Genomic DNA, 12,909 nt, shown 5'->3' on the forward strand with positions numbered 1-12,909 from the left:
CTCAACATTTATTACACAGCTTTATCACAAAGCACTTTATAAACAGATTAACATTTACTTGCATGAATATTAACTAAAAATAAAAAAGTGATAAAATTTCAAGTATTCTAAAAGCATTTCCTTCCTGCTTCTCTGAAGCTCCAAAAGGCAATAAAAGCACAAGATAGTAAATCAGTTATTGTTTTCTTTTTGGTCTTCGCAAACTCTATGTACTGACATGCCAACGATTACGGTAACCAGAGCAGTCACAACTCATTGCATCAGTTACTATAATATTAAGTCCTCACTTTAGCAAACATAGTATATAACAGGCAGCACTGGGTAAAACCCACCATAAAGGTTCTAAATATTCTGTGGCCACAGTTTGAACTGTCTGTTGTAAGATGAGTTATTTAGAAAAATGATCTCTGTCCTCATCTAAACTTGACTAAAGTATGGGAGACATCGGACTATGACTTTGTTTTTAGAAATTTCAGCATGAATAAGAAAATATTACTTTGTGATAGTGATAATACAAAACAGAACTGCATAGCAGAAATTCTGCAACCTTACGCCAACTGAAATCTCATTGAAATATACATAAATATTAGTGTCCTCGGTCTTCTTTTAAAAAGCTGTGATTGTTAAAAATGAAAGAAGATCCTGAAGATGTGTTGCAGACGTACAAGCCAAGCCAATATGCATTCCATTCTGCAAAATAAATCTATGTATGATACATATAAACCTCTTTTTATTAAGGAAAAAAAAAGAGTCTACCCTAGCTGAGAAACCGCTTGCTCATCAGAAATTCATTCCCAATACAGATGCATGTGTATAAACTTAAAAAAGTCAGTGACAGAACCTCAAGGTCTCGTTTCCAGTAAAGATGCACCAACTTACAGCAAGGTTTTGTGTGTGTGTGTGTGTGTGTGTGTGTGTGTGTGTGTGTGTGTGTGTGTGTGTGTGTATACACAAAAGCACAAACATATGTATTTATACACACACACAGAACTGCCATTATCTCACAGAATGCTCAAAAATAAAAACAGAGCCATCATTTCATAAAGAAATATCAGAAAAATTATAGACTGGAAAAAGCTTTATGAAAGTATTAGTTGCTGCAAAACATACTATAAAATACAAAAACATTAACATGAACACCACAACTCACAATATAGACAAGCAGAGGTGTTACTGCCTTAACATACCTGTACATGTATAAACAGATTTACCTTCTTTATTTTCTGTTCACAATATTTCACTGCAATTCAAAAGTTGATGTGAACACCCATCAGATGTTTTCAGTCAGTCATCTGGCATTAATCTAAGCAATAAAGCAGTTCAACATCCTTTTATAGCTCAGAATTTATTACAATGCTAGCTACAAGCTATGTGCTACAGCTGTCATTGTATACCACTTGGTAAGACAGACAAATGTTCTTGCCAGGCTGCAAAATGGAATCCTGTGTCCAACATGTGCCCTACCCACATTTTACACATCTTTCGGATGACCATGACGATTAACAGCAACAAGATTCTGTTAAAATAAATTAACAACATACTATTTTTCAGATATTTCAGCATGATCACCTTTCCCTCTGATCCGTTATTAAAAAAACGGCAGTGTTCATCACCACATACAAAAACTGCCAGACAGTTTTTGTCATGGCTTCCATTTGAAGTCACACATCTAGACTTCAGTAATTAAGTGCAGCCTTTGCAGTTCCGAACCACGTTTCCTATTAATGCTACCAAAGCAGCAAACATCTTTAAAACTATTCTGTGAGCTTGACAACCAACCGTTCCTGCATCCTCAGCTGTGATAGATGCTCATGGTGCAATCCTCCTTATCCTCTCACATTCTACAGGCCCTCTCATAACTGTACAGTACAGTACTGGTCCAAGAAATAGGTGCACAATAAAAACAAGCACCATTTTGTTCAGTCTGTAATCACTTCAAAACAAAGCAAATGAACAAGAGTTTCATTCTGGCCAGAGTCTTCAGAAATAGGAGCAAAACAGGAACCACTTATGAATGTCCTTGGAATTTATTCAACCAAAAGCAGACAAGCGAAAACCAAACCACAAAAGGTACACGCCAGGAAAAGCTGCATTAACGCTCTTGAACCACTGCGTTTTCGTTTACCAGATGCACTTCATCAGATAAAAGCCTCTGTCTACCCAGTCTTTTTATACCTTATTGAATTGGATAATTAAAATCAATTACAGCAATTAAGTTCAAATCACAGCATTTAAAACCTTTTATAGCAGAATAATATCGTAAAAATAATTAAACATACATAAAACAGATGTAAAGATCATCCTTATAAAAACCTTAGCTTAAAAAACATGTAAATTCACTATTATAAACCTTATGTAAATAAAATATCAATATAATAAAATTGTTTTAAGCTCTTTCAGTAATAAAATTCAAACCCAAAACACTGAAATAAAATAATCAAGAATGTCATCCAGTGGTCATTTGTGGTTGTTGCACCTCTTTGCATTCAAATAATTACTATAGCAATATGTAAAAAATTAATACATAAAATATGTAATTTATAAGACATAGAGACTTTGGAAATCAAATATCCCAATGCTCATATATATACAATCGTTTAAAACTGTGTATTAGAATATTCCATCATTTAAAATTAAATATCAAAAAATACATACATACATTGCATCACAGTTTAGCTGCACGTAACTTTAGAAGGGGCATAATACTAGTGTGTTTGTTAAGTCCTGGTGCATTATATGCTTCTAGGGTCACTTGCCACCAAAGTTCCCTATACTCAGGGAAGGGTATGCTAGAGGATATCTACAACAGTTACATTTTTTCGTTTCTTGATCATGCATCCAAACACCTGTCCCTTAAACCTGGAATACAAGATGCTTCATCTTTTCACAAAAGACAGACTCCACATAAACAAATACGTATTCAACGAAATGGCGTGTGTGATACATATATCACTGCATACCTTGCTGTTGTGAAGCACTAGCCCAAAGGCAACCCTCTCCTTGCAGTCGTGGAGTGTGTGTTATTACCCATTCCAACGTACATTCAAGTGTATTACTGCACTTATAAAATAGACATCTGTTTTTTTTTTCATTTGAATTTAAGGTTTAGTAGTTTATGTGAGGTAGTATGTTTAAGTTGTTTCAATGTAAAATGGTTCATCAGCTCATTTAATGAATTTGTTTTTCAGGACTGTGACTCGACTACAGTGAATGTTGGTACAAAATTTCCAGGGCAGCCATTTTTAGGACCCTTCTGTCAAACTGTCAAATGCCACCCTGTAATTTCATAGTAGCTTTTTTAAACTGAGTTTTGGATCAGAGTGACAAGTTCTGTCTCATACTTCAAATATGGGTGGATCTATAAGTGGCGTGTTGAAAATCTGAGATTAAAATGTTAAACTTTGGAAATTATTTTAGGGACCTTTCTGTTAAATTGTACTGTGTCATTGGTAGATGCTAATTATGGGACTTTTAACTCCCCTTAAAGAAAGTACATTAAGCCCTAGTTTTAAGAAAGTTTTCCACACTTTTGTCTGGGACAAAGAGGCATGGAATTTTTGGGCATAGCAGGAAAATCTTCCTAGATCACCACCAACTAAAGCTATTTTAGCATATTAATCCATCCATTCATCCATCCTTCCATCTTTAAACTGACTTTCTTCATGAGAGCTGCAGGAATAACAATATCAAAGTATATCAGATTCCCTTTTCCAGCAACGATGTCCACTTCATTTTGTGGGAATTCCAGCAAAGTTTAAAGATATCATTTTCAACATATGTTTTGCTTCTGCTTGTAGACACCCTTCAAATTGGCCATGACTGCTATCCATCTTGCTGAAATTGCCCAGAGGACATACTTACTAGGCATTCAAACCACCTCAGCTGACTCTGTCAATCAAGAGGTGCCGTGGCTCAACACAGAAATCTTTCTAGATTGCTAACCTTATCATTCTATTATGTAAATTGAGCTCACCTACCTGATGAAGGAAAATGCTTTTCTGTTGCTTGTACAGTGGATATAAAGAGTGTACACACCCCTGTTAAAATGCCAGGTTTTTGTGTTATAAAAAATGAGACCACAATAAATCATTTCAAAACTTTTCCCACCTTTAATGTGACCTATAACCTATACAATTCAATTGAAAAACAAATCTGTTGGGGGAAAAAATATAAAAAATAAAAAAACATACAATAAGCTGGTTGCATAAGTCTGCACACCCTTAAATTAATAATTTGTTGAAGCACTATATGATGCAATTACAGCATTCAGTCTTCTTAAGTAGGAGTCTATCAGTATGGCACATCTTGACTTGGCAATATTTGCCCACTCTTCCTTGCAAAAGTGCTCCAAATCTGTTAGACTGCGAGGGCATCTCATGTGCACAGCCCTCTTCAAGTCACCCCACATTTTTTTTCTTCTGATGAAGTCATTCTTTTGTTTATTTGGATGTATGCTTGGAGTCATTGTCTTGTTGAAAGGTGAAATTCCTCTTCATCTTCAGCTTTCTAGTAGATGCCTGAAGGTTTTGGCCCAAAAGTGACTGGTATCTGAAACTGTTCATAATTCCCTTCACCTTGAATAAAGCCCCAGTTCCAGCTGAAGAAAAGCAACCCCAAAGCATGATACTGCCACCACCATGCTTCACTGTGAGGATGGTGTTATTTTGTCATGCGAAGTGTTGTTTTTCCACCAAATATACCTTTTGGGACTCCAGACATATGGAGAATACGGGAGATTGTTGTCACATGTAGTACATAAACAGTACTTGCCAGAAATTCCTGCAGCTCCTTCAGTGTTGCTGTATGCCTCTTGGCAGCATCCCTGACCAGTTTTCGTCTAGTCTTTTCATCAATTTTGTTGGGACATCCAGTTCTTTGCAACGTTACTGCTGTCCCATATTTTCTCCACTTTTTGAGGACTGTCTTCACTGTGTTCCATGGTATATCCAATGCTGTGGAAATTTTTTTGCACCCTTCTCCTGACTGATACCTTTCAACAATAAGATCCCTTTGATGCTTTGTAAGCTCTCTGCGAACCATGGCTTTTGTTGTAGCAAGCAACTGAGTAAATGTCAGAAAATCCTACTAGGGCAGCTGAACTTTATTTGGGGTTAATCAGAGTCTCTTTAATTGATGGCAGGTGTGTACCCAAGAAGACTGAATGCTGTAATTAAATCAATAGGTGCTTCAACAAAGTATTAGTTTAAGGGTCTGCATGCTTATTGCAACCAGCTTATTGCACGTTTTTTATTTTTTATATTTTTCCCCCAACATATTTTTGTTTGTTTTCAATTGAATTGTACAGGTGGTCACATTAAAGGTGGGAAAAGTTTTGAAATGATTTATTGTGGTCTCGTTTTTTTATATCACAAAAACCTGGCATTTTAACAGGGGTGTGTCCACTTTTCATATCCACTGAACATTCAATCTCATGCTTTTGGTCCCTATACAAACCTCATAACCATACCTGAGGATTGGAGCAAATACTAGCCAGCAGGAAAAAGCAGTTGTGTAAGGTGAACTTACCAGTAGATGTTCAAATGATCACTGCTGTTGTAGCTTTAGCTTTATGGGTTAAATTCTGCTGAGTATATAATAGTTGGGTAGCTTCCAAAGCTTCTGAATACACCCCATGTGCCCAAAGTGTTTCAAGATGAGCTGACTAAAAGAAAGTTTGGTTCTAAGCCCTTCAGAGCTTTCCTGCCAACAGAGAGAGGGTGGCTGAGACCTGAAAGGACAATGCTAGGAAGAGCAAAAAAATAAACAACCACACCCTGGCATCAACAAAACAGCAAAATAAATAAATACATACATAAATAAAGGGGATGGAGGGAGGGAGCAGCTACTGCAGCAGTGATTACTCGAACATCTACTGTTATTCTAAGTTTACGTACAATACTGTCCAATGTCCATCATACTGATCACTGATGCAGTAGCCTTACCTATATAGACAGAGTCCAGAGGCCTTTGAAGAATGGACCTTGCAAAGGGTGATATAAACCTAAAAAAGAATTCAAGCTTATAGTGCTTTGTAAAAACATGTGCAGAGGACCAAGTTGCAGCTTCTAGAACACTTCTAGAATCCAACCCTTCCCAAAAAGCCATAAATGAAATCAAGGCCCTGACAGAGTGTGAGCATCATCCCTGCCCGAAAAAAAAATTTTGTGGGGAGTATAAAAACAGGTAATAACCTTAGACAATCAATGGAACAAGTCTGTATTGACCCAGGTTGCCCCTTTTTACTTCCCCAAGAAATGAACAGCAGATCCAAAGATCTGAAAGATTTAGTTCTGTCAAGATAGTACAGTGGACATCCAAGGTATAGAGTATTCTTTGTTCCTCATTTTTAACATTAGTAAAGAAAATTGAGGAATGAATTGTTTGGCTTAAAATAAACTCGGATACCACTCCATTCATAAAATATAGATTAATTCTCAAAGAAACCCATATCTCTATGGAAAATGAGATAGGGCGGACTCACCATGAGAACTTACAACTCAAGTTGCTTTTCTTGCAGAGGTCACAGCAATCAATAGATCTATTTCCATGTTCACAACTTCAAGTCAGCCAAATTAGCTGGTTCAAACGGAGCAAGTGTTAGCTTCTCTAGTACAATATTAAGATCCCAAGAAGGGGCCACTGTAATCCAACACTAAACGCTTCACATACAGAAGCAACAATTGTGTTTGCCTTTCTTTCCTGCATCTGTCTCATCTCTTACATCACAACAGCTACTAAAAGTGACACAGTAATTAAGTTAGATTACTTACCCCAACAAAAGAGTCATTAAGAAAACAATGACATCTAAATGTGCCTTATCAGTTACAGAACACACCTCAAATAAATAGTGTAGCCTGGAGTCTGAACAAAGATAGAGCTTCCAAGCTTAGTTTTCAGACACAAATGTCTTTCCCTGTAACACAACGTGTCATGAAGAAACAAAGCAAATATGTTAATTTAACTTCTTGATTTCTATCAGTGTATGATTTTGCATTTTTTTGATACTGTAATTTCTGCAAAAGTGCATGTTTCTCCTAGAGTTGGGGAAAGAAGACTAACATCAAAGACTTTAATTCTAGCTACAATATTTAAAACTAACTGCAACACAAACCATCTAAGCCCAAGTAACAACTATTAATCACAGGGGTCAGATTTCTCACCCCTGAACACTGAACTACAGTTGTTACTTTGAAAAGAACAATTAACTCAGCTACATCTTCAAGCCTGTCATTCAAACATTCCTTAAAATTCTGCAACAGAGATGGTCACTAATAAAAACCAGAGGAAGCAAAGTAATTAAAAATGCAGATTGATGCTGGGTGAAAAGTAAGCAGTCACAGTAATGTTGTCAAACTGATGAGAGAGAAAACAAAAGTAAATTTTGAGACAGGTTCGTCTCCCAGAGGCTGCCCTGTGTCTGGAATAGACTTCCTATACATGTCAAATAGTACCTCGCTGACTCTCTTCAAGCGCAACCTTGAGGAGAGGATAAGAAACCACAAATTTGTTCTAGGGTTCCCACCTGTGTCCCTCACTGACAAGGGCGACAGGTGCTGACTGAGGTTTCTTTTTTGGGGATAAACTCTTTGTTAGGCTTGTAAGGGCTGCAAGGCCATAAGCAGAGTAACCTCCTATGAGTCCCTCATCTTAAAGTGACTCCCAGTGTTTAAAATTAGGGTCTGAGTTAAGCTGACAGAAGTCACACTCACTTTGTCACGTCACTTTCATTCCCACCCACAGTGTCATTTTACTTTTAAATATCCTGTAAATCCACAGTTCCAGTCTTGTTTCAGCTTCCAGGATAAAGTAATCTTTATATTGGTGTTCCTCTCCAGCTTACATTGGATTGGGGAACTATGTCCCCAGCACCTGGCTCATATTTAAAATAAAGAAAGCTATGCCAGTGAAAAGGGACATCAGTGTATACTAACTTTTAAATTTTGCATCACTCATGCTTCTACAGATGTACAAGCAGCCCACTCATAAAATAGTGCATTTGTCTAGTAGTATTCAGAAATCAGCACATACCAAACTAGAAGCTGAAAAAGGAACAGAAGAGTTTGTCTACTGATGATCCAACCTTCTGCCACACACTTGCTTTCTATGGAATTAACATCAGGTCAGAAAGTCACTATACCAGGCTAGTATTCAAAAATCAGAACGCAGTAAGACAGGAAGGAAAGAGAAATATGGTCTCCTATACTGTTTGCCTGACTCATATGATTACTTTAGGTAGAAGCCATGTCATAAAACTGTTGTAGATGGCCAGGATTCACAGTCAGCAAAAATAAAAAACTGATATGAAAGAAATAAACAAACAAAAAAAAAAACTCTTGTTTATTAATGTTTAAAAGCCTTGCATTACTGGTGTGCTTTCTAGGAGGCAGGTCATAAAATGCCTGAAAGGCTACTTTTCTCAATGGGTTGAATGCACAGATTAAACTAACAAATGGCTCACATGTTGTCAGTACAACTGTAATTTGAGATGGAGTTTGGCTAACACCTTCGAGACTTCCTTCAGGCATTCTTCCACTACCCCCCTCAGCCAAAGGTGAGCATGCTCAAAAAGGCAAAACTGAAATGTAAACAAAGGCCAACTCAAAAGAAAAAATCCCTGGGACTGTAAGGATTTCTTTCTGTCCCTCTATCATTGACATGAGGAATGCGAAGCCATTGGCTGTAAAACAAAATAATGCTACCCATGGCAGCCTCCTTCAGATCATTTTGGGGTATAACAAATTAGAAAATAACAGTAACCATTTACTTTGATACAGAGGCTTTTGCAATGCAGAAAAGTTCAAAATTTGCTGAAAAGGCATGTTTTTTTCAGTTTTTGCGTGCAGTTCTCACTTAAGTGAAACCCTTTTCAAAAACATTTTGACATGAAAAAGCCTTAAAAGAAGAGTATCCATGGGCAGACATGCTGAAATGGCCAACAAATGGACCTAGATAGAGGAGTAAGAAAAGCCTTAGGAAAGTAACTCACACAAATATTGTAAAACAGGAGAAAAACTAGCACCGTATGGGTGCTGGTTATTTTGTTGGCACCAACTAGAAAACTTTTTCCATTTGCTAATATATGATTTTCTGGTAGCAGGATTTCTTGCCTCCATTAATACTTACTGCATGTCTCCTCTAAACAAGTGCCTAAAGAAAAATACCCTATCATCCAGGCAGTCAGCTGAAGTTGATTGGGGTCAGGGTGCTCAGGGCTGGTGTTAGCATTTTGGGGGGCCCCAGCAAGTGTCACTCTGGGGACCCTACCTAGGAGGGTGTAAGGTGTGGCCATGCCCCCTTCCCTTTACTTCAATCCTCAAAGTTTTCTAGAAAACCAAATGGCCCTGAGGGGCAGATTACAATATCAAGCATGGTCTGAAACTGTTGCAAAGCTCATACCCCCAACCACCAAACTCTCAGCACGTAAGACATAAGGGTCTATATTACGTGATCGAACAGTGAAATGTTTGAACATGTAATAATCGACCACAAAATGTCAAATGGTTCAATGGAGATCTCCGTACAGTGCAGACATGGAAGCACAGTAATTCCGGATGAAGCAAAAAGAAATAAAACAAAAAAGAACAAGATAAAAGCATAACATTAGGGATTTAAAACACTTGGCTTATGAACCAATAAAGATGCTAGTATAAACAGATTTTGCAGTGGCATGCATTGCTTGAACCAACATGTTTTTTTTTATGCGAAACCGACCAGACATACCAAACATTTCACATCCCCTACCGTCGTCCTAATCTCTGAGCACAACGATTCTAGATAAAGCAAAAAATAATTGCAGAACAAAGGCAGAACATCAGGGATAGTTTAAAACATAGCTATTATAAATGCAGAACATTTTGTAGAACAGGGTTTGCATTAAAATTATATTTATGCATTCTGTAACATTCTTTCAACACAATTCTGGACAAAGCAAAAAAAAAGGCAGGGCAAAGGCATAACATCAGGCATTTAAACACTTATCTATTTAACTTATAAAGATGCTAGAACAGGTCTTTCATTGCATGGACTCAAATTTTTCATGAGAGAGAGCAGAAAATCCCAAGCAGATATGAGGACATTCTACAACATTCTCACAGCCCGTACTCCCCTCCCAACCTCTCAGCACAACAATTCTGAACAAAGCAGAAATTCATAGACCAAAGGCATAGCACAAGAGATAGTTGTAAATACTGATGTTACAAACTTAAAGAAGAAATATTAGAATAACAGGGTTTGCATTAGTCTACATTAAATCATCATCTACATTTTCTTAGTCACTATCGCCCCACTACCAACCTATCAGCATAAATCTGCACAAAGCAAAAGTAAATAAATAAAAAATATAACTATTCTTATGCAGAACTGAGTAAAAAAGTATAATCTGGACATTAATTATCACAGACAAGACCCCCCCTTATCTCTTAGCACAAGAATTCTGGACAAAGCTAAAATAAAACTATTTAAACCAAACCCCCTCTCCACCCCCGCTCCCCAATCCTCCAAGAATTCTGGGGACAAATATTACAATCCTCATCTTCCTGTGCCCACCTCCCAAAGAAAAAAGTTTAAAAAAAATCAGCAACTTACCTTTTTCTGTAGTGAAAGGCTGCAACTAATCCTCTACTCAAACTAAATTAAAGACTGACCCCCTGATTGCTACCACACAGACAATTTCAGCATTTTTAAATTTATCCTTAAAAGGACAATTTTTCGGAGCTTTTAAAAATTGCCCTTACAAGGGCAGTTGAAAATGCAGCTCTTTGGCTTGTCCGAATGTTCTAAAGTCCTTGTCCTCCTCATGCCACCAGTAATCCAGTAAAAGATCTCCCAAAAATCCAAGTAGCATAGCAAATTTTTCTCTTAAAAAACAAGAGAAAGGAATGCTTGCTACACATGTGCCATTTTAAAGGCAACTGACACAGGAAGTGCGTTGCAAAAACCACTTCCTTGAAGAGAAAAAAAAAACCTACAACTTACTTCTTTGATTGCTGCAACCAGTCAGGTCCTTGCTTTACTGAAGCGGACCTGATGGAGTGCAACTTTCAGCTGACATCACATCTTACAGGAAAGCAGTTTTAATGGTCCCGCGAATTCTGCAATACTGTCGTAATTACGAGTCTGCGAGAACCAGAACCGGGCAAAGATGAAGGAGAAACCCACGGCCGCTTGTGTGCAAGTTGGCTGCACGTTGTTAGTGGGGGCCCTTGTGTGCGGGGAGTTAACTAGGGGCCCCCCACGGCCGCAGGTTTGGCAGGTGCCTAACACCGGCTATGAGGGTGCATCAACATCCCTGATCTTGCGTTAGCAGATCCATTATGTGACAAATCTTGTGGTAATTGCCCCTAGCCATTTCCAAAAGAAGGGAGAATTACTGTTGCCTGAAGCAGAAAGGGAATCACCACAAGGATTTGGAGGATTCCTTCTGAATCTTCAGAAGTACCCTGGATATCAGTGGAAAAGCATACAGGAACATTCCTGTCAAAGAACAAGAAAAAGGCATGTACCCTCCAAGGCCTTCTAGCATGGAGTCCTGGAGCACAATCTTGCCAGCTGATTATTTAGAAAGAAGGCAAATGGGTCTACTAGAGGAACTTCCTACAGATGGATCAAATCTTGGAAGAGCCCCGATCCAGTTTGCATACATTAAGGTCTGACCAGTCCTGTTCAGCTTGTCTGCCACACAACATTACTCTGAAAGTACGCAGGCCGGCTGTAGAGTAAGATATTGCTTAAGAAGCTATGTCCCAAGCTAACATGGCTAATCTGCAAAGGGGGTACAACCTAGGCTCCCCCTTGTTTGAAGGTGTAACTACATAACTGTGGGATTGTCTGAAACAACTTAAAGTGGACCTGGGGACCAAAGATGATTCAAAGTGCCTTAATCAGGGAAAGCATCTCTTTTCTATTTATGTGCTTGCATCTGTTCCAAGTGTCCCACATGTCCTGGACTATTATTATCCCTCCTGAAACTGCTCTCCAAACAAAATCAGAAAAGTCTGTAATAACTGACTGCTTTGCAACAGGGAGGGATATGGGGAGACCTGAATTTAGCGATATTTTCAGTCTCCAATAAGTCATTTTTCTACTGACAAACCCCAGCACTGGGTTTTGGAAAGACAAAGGATGTTAATGCTGGGACCAAAGAGACCTCAGATACCACTGTACCTTTCTCGTGTGGTGTCTTGCCTGGGTTTTCATGAGCATTACAGATGCCATAAGACCAAAAATTTTGAGGTATTCCCTCAAAGTGACTTTAGTGTGAGTGGGAAACCTTAGAAGCAGATCTAGACAAAGATCTACTATTTCCTGTGGAATAAAAGCTGTTTGAACTGAGGTGTCCAGCTGACACCCCAGGAACACAATCCTGTGTGAAGGAGTCAGGAAAGACTTTTGAATGTTCTCTTGGAATCCCACCTTGTATAAGAGATACCTCATCCTATTGAGAGATTCCTGATACTTTGAAAAAGATATGGAAAAAAGAAAATGGATACCCTGTAGCCTGCAACAAACTATAACTGGAGCTAACCTCTTGGTGAACATTCTTGGCACAGTGGATATGCCAAAGGGTAAACAGAGAATTGATAAATTGATCCAGACACACAAACCTTAAGAACGCCTGAAATCTGGATGAAAAGGAATGATATAATATAAGCATCTTTTAAATGTAGAATTACTTGGAAACTTGAATGAGGAAGAACAGGTAACACTTTGTGAAGTGACATCATTTTGAAGTTAGGCACCATCACAAAAAAGGCCTAAGAAAGATCCAGAACTGATCTCCAAGCATCTTCTTTCTTTGGCACTAAAAGCACCCTTGAACAAAAACCTTTTCCCAACTTGGGAAAGATGAACTGGTTCTATTACCTCCTGGAACAGCATGTAATGAAGGACATGTAGAAAAGAATCTGGTCT

The 12,909-nt window shown here is 38.2% G+C and overlaps 1 protein-coding gene across 1 annotated transcript in view; it reads right to left on the reverse strand.

Moving 5' to 3' along the window:
- Positions 1–12,909, reverse strand: part of LOC122797753 (trafficking protein particle complex subunit 9-like) — a 3,992,710-nt gene that overhangs the window by 1,390,867 nt on the left and 2,588,934 nt on the right. The window lies entirely within an intron of this gene.

Source organism: Protopterus annectens, chromosome 3.part1 (genome assembly GCF_019279795.1).
Source record: "Protopterus annectens isolate FY-2018-M chromosome 3.part1, PAN1.0, whole genome shotgun sequence".
Taxonomy (NCBI): domain Eukaryota; kingdom Metazoa; phylum Chordata; order Ceratodontiformes; family Protopteridae; genus Protopterus; species Protopterus annectens.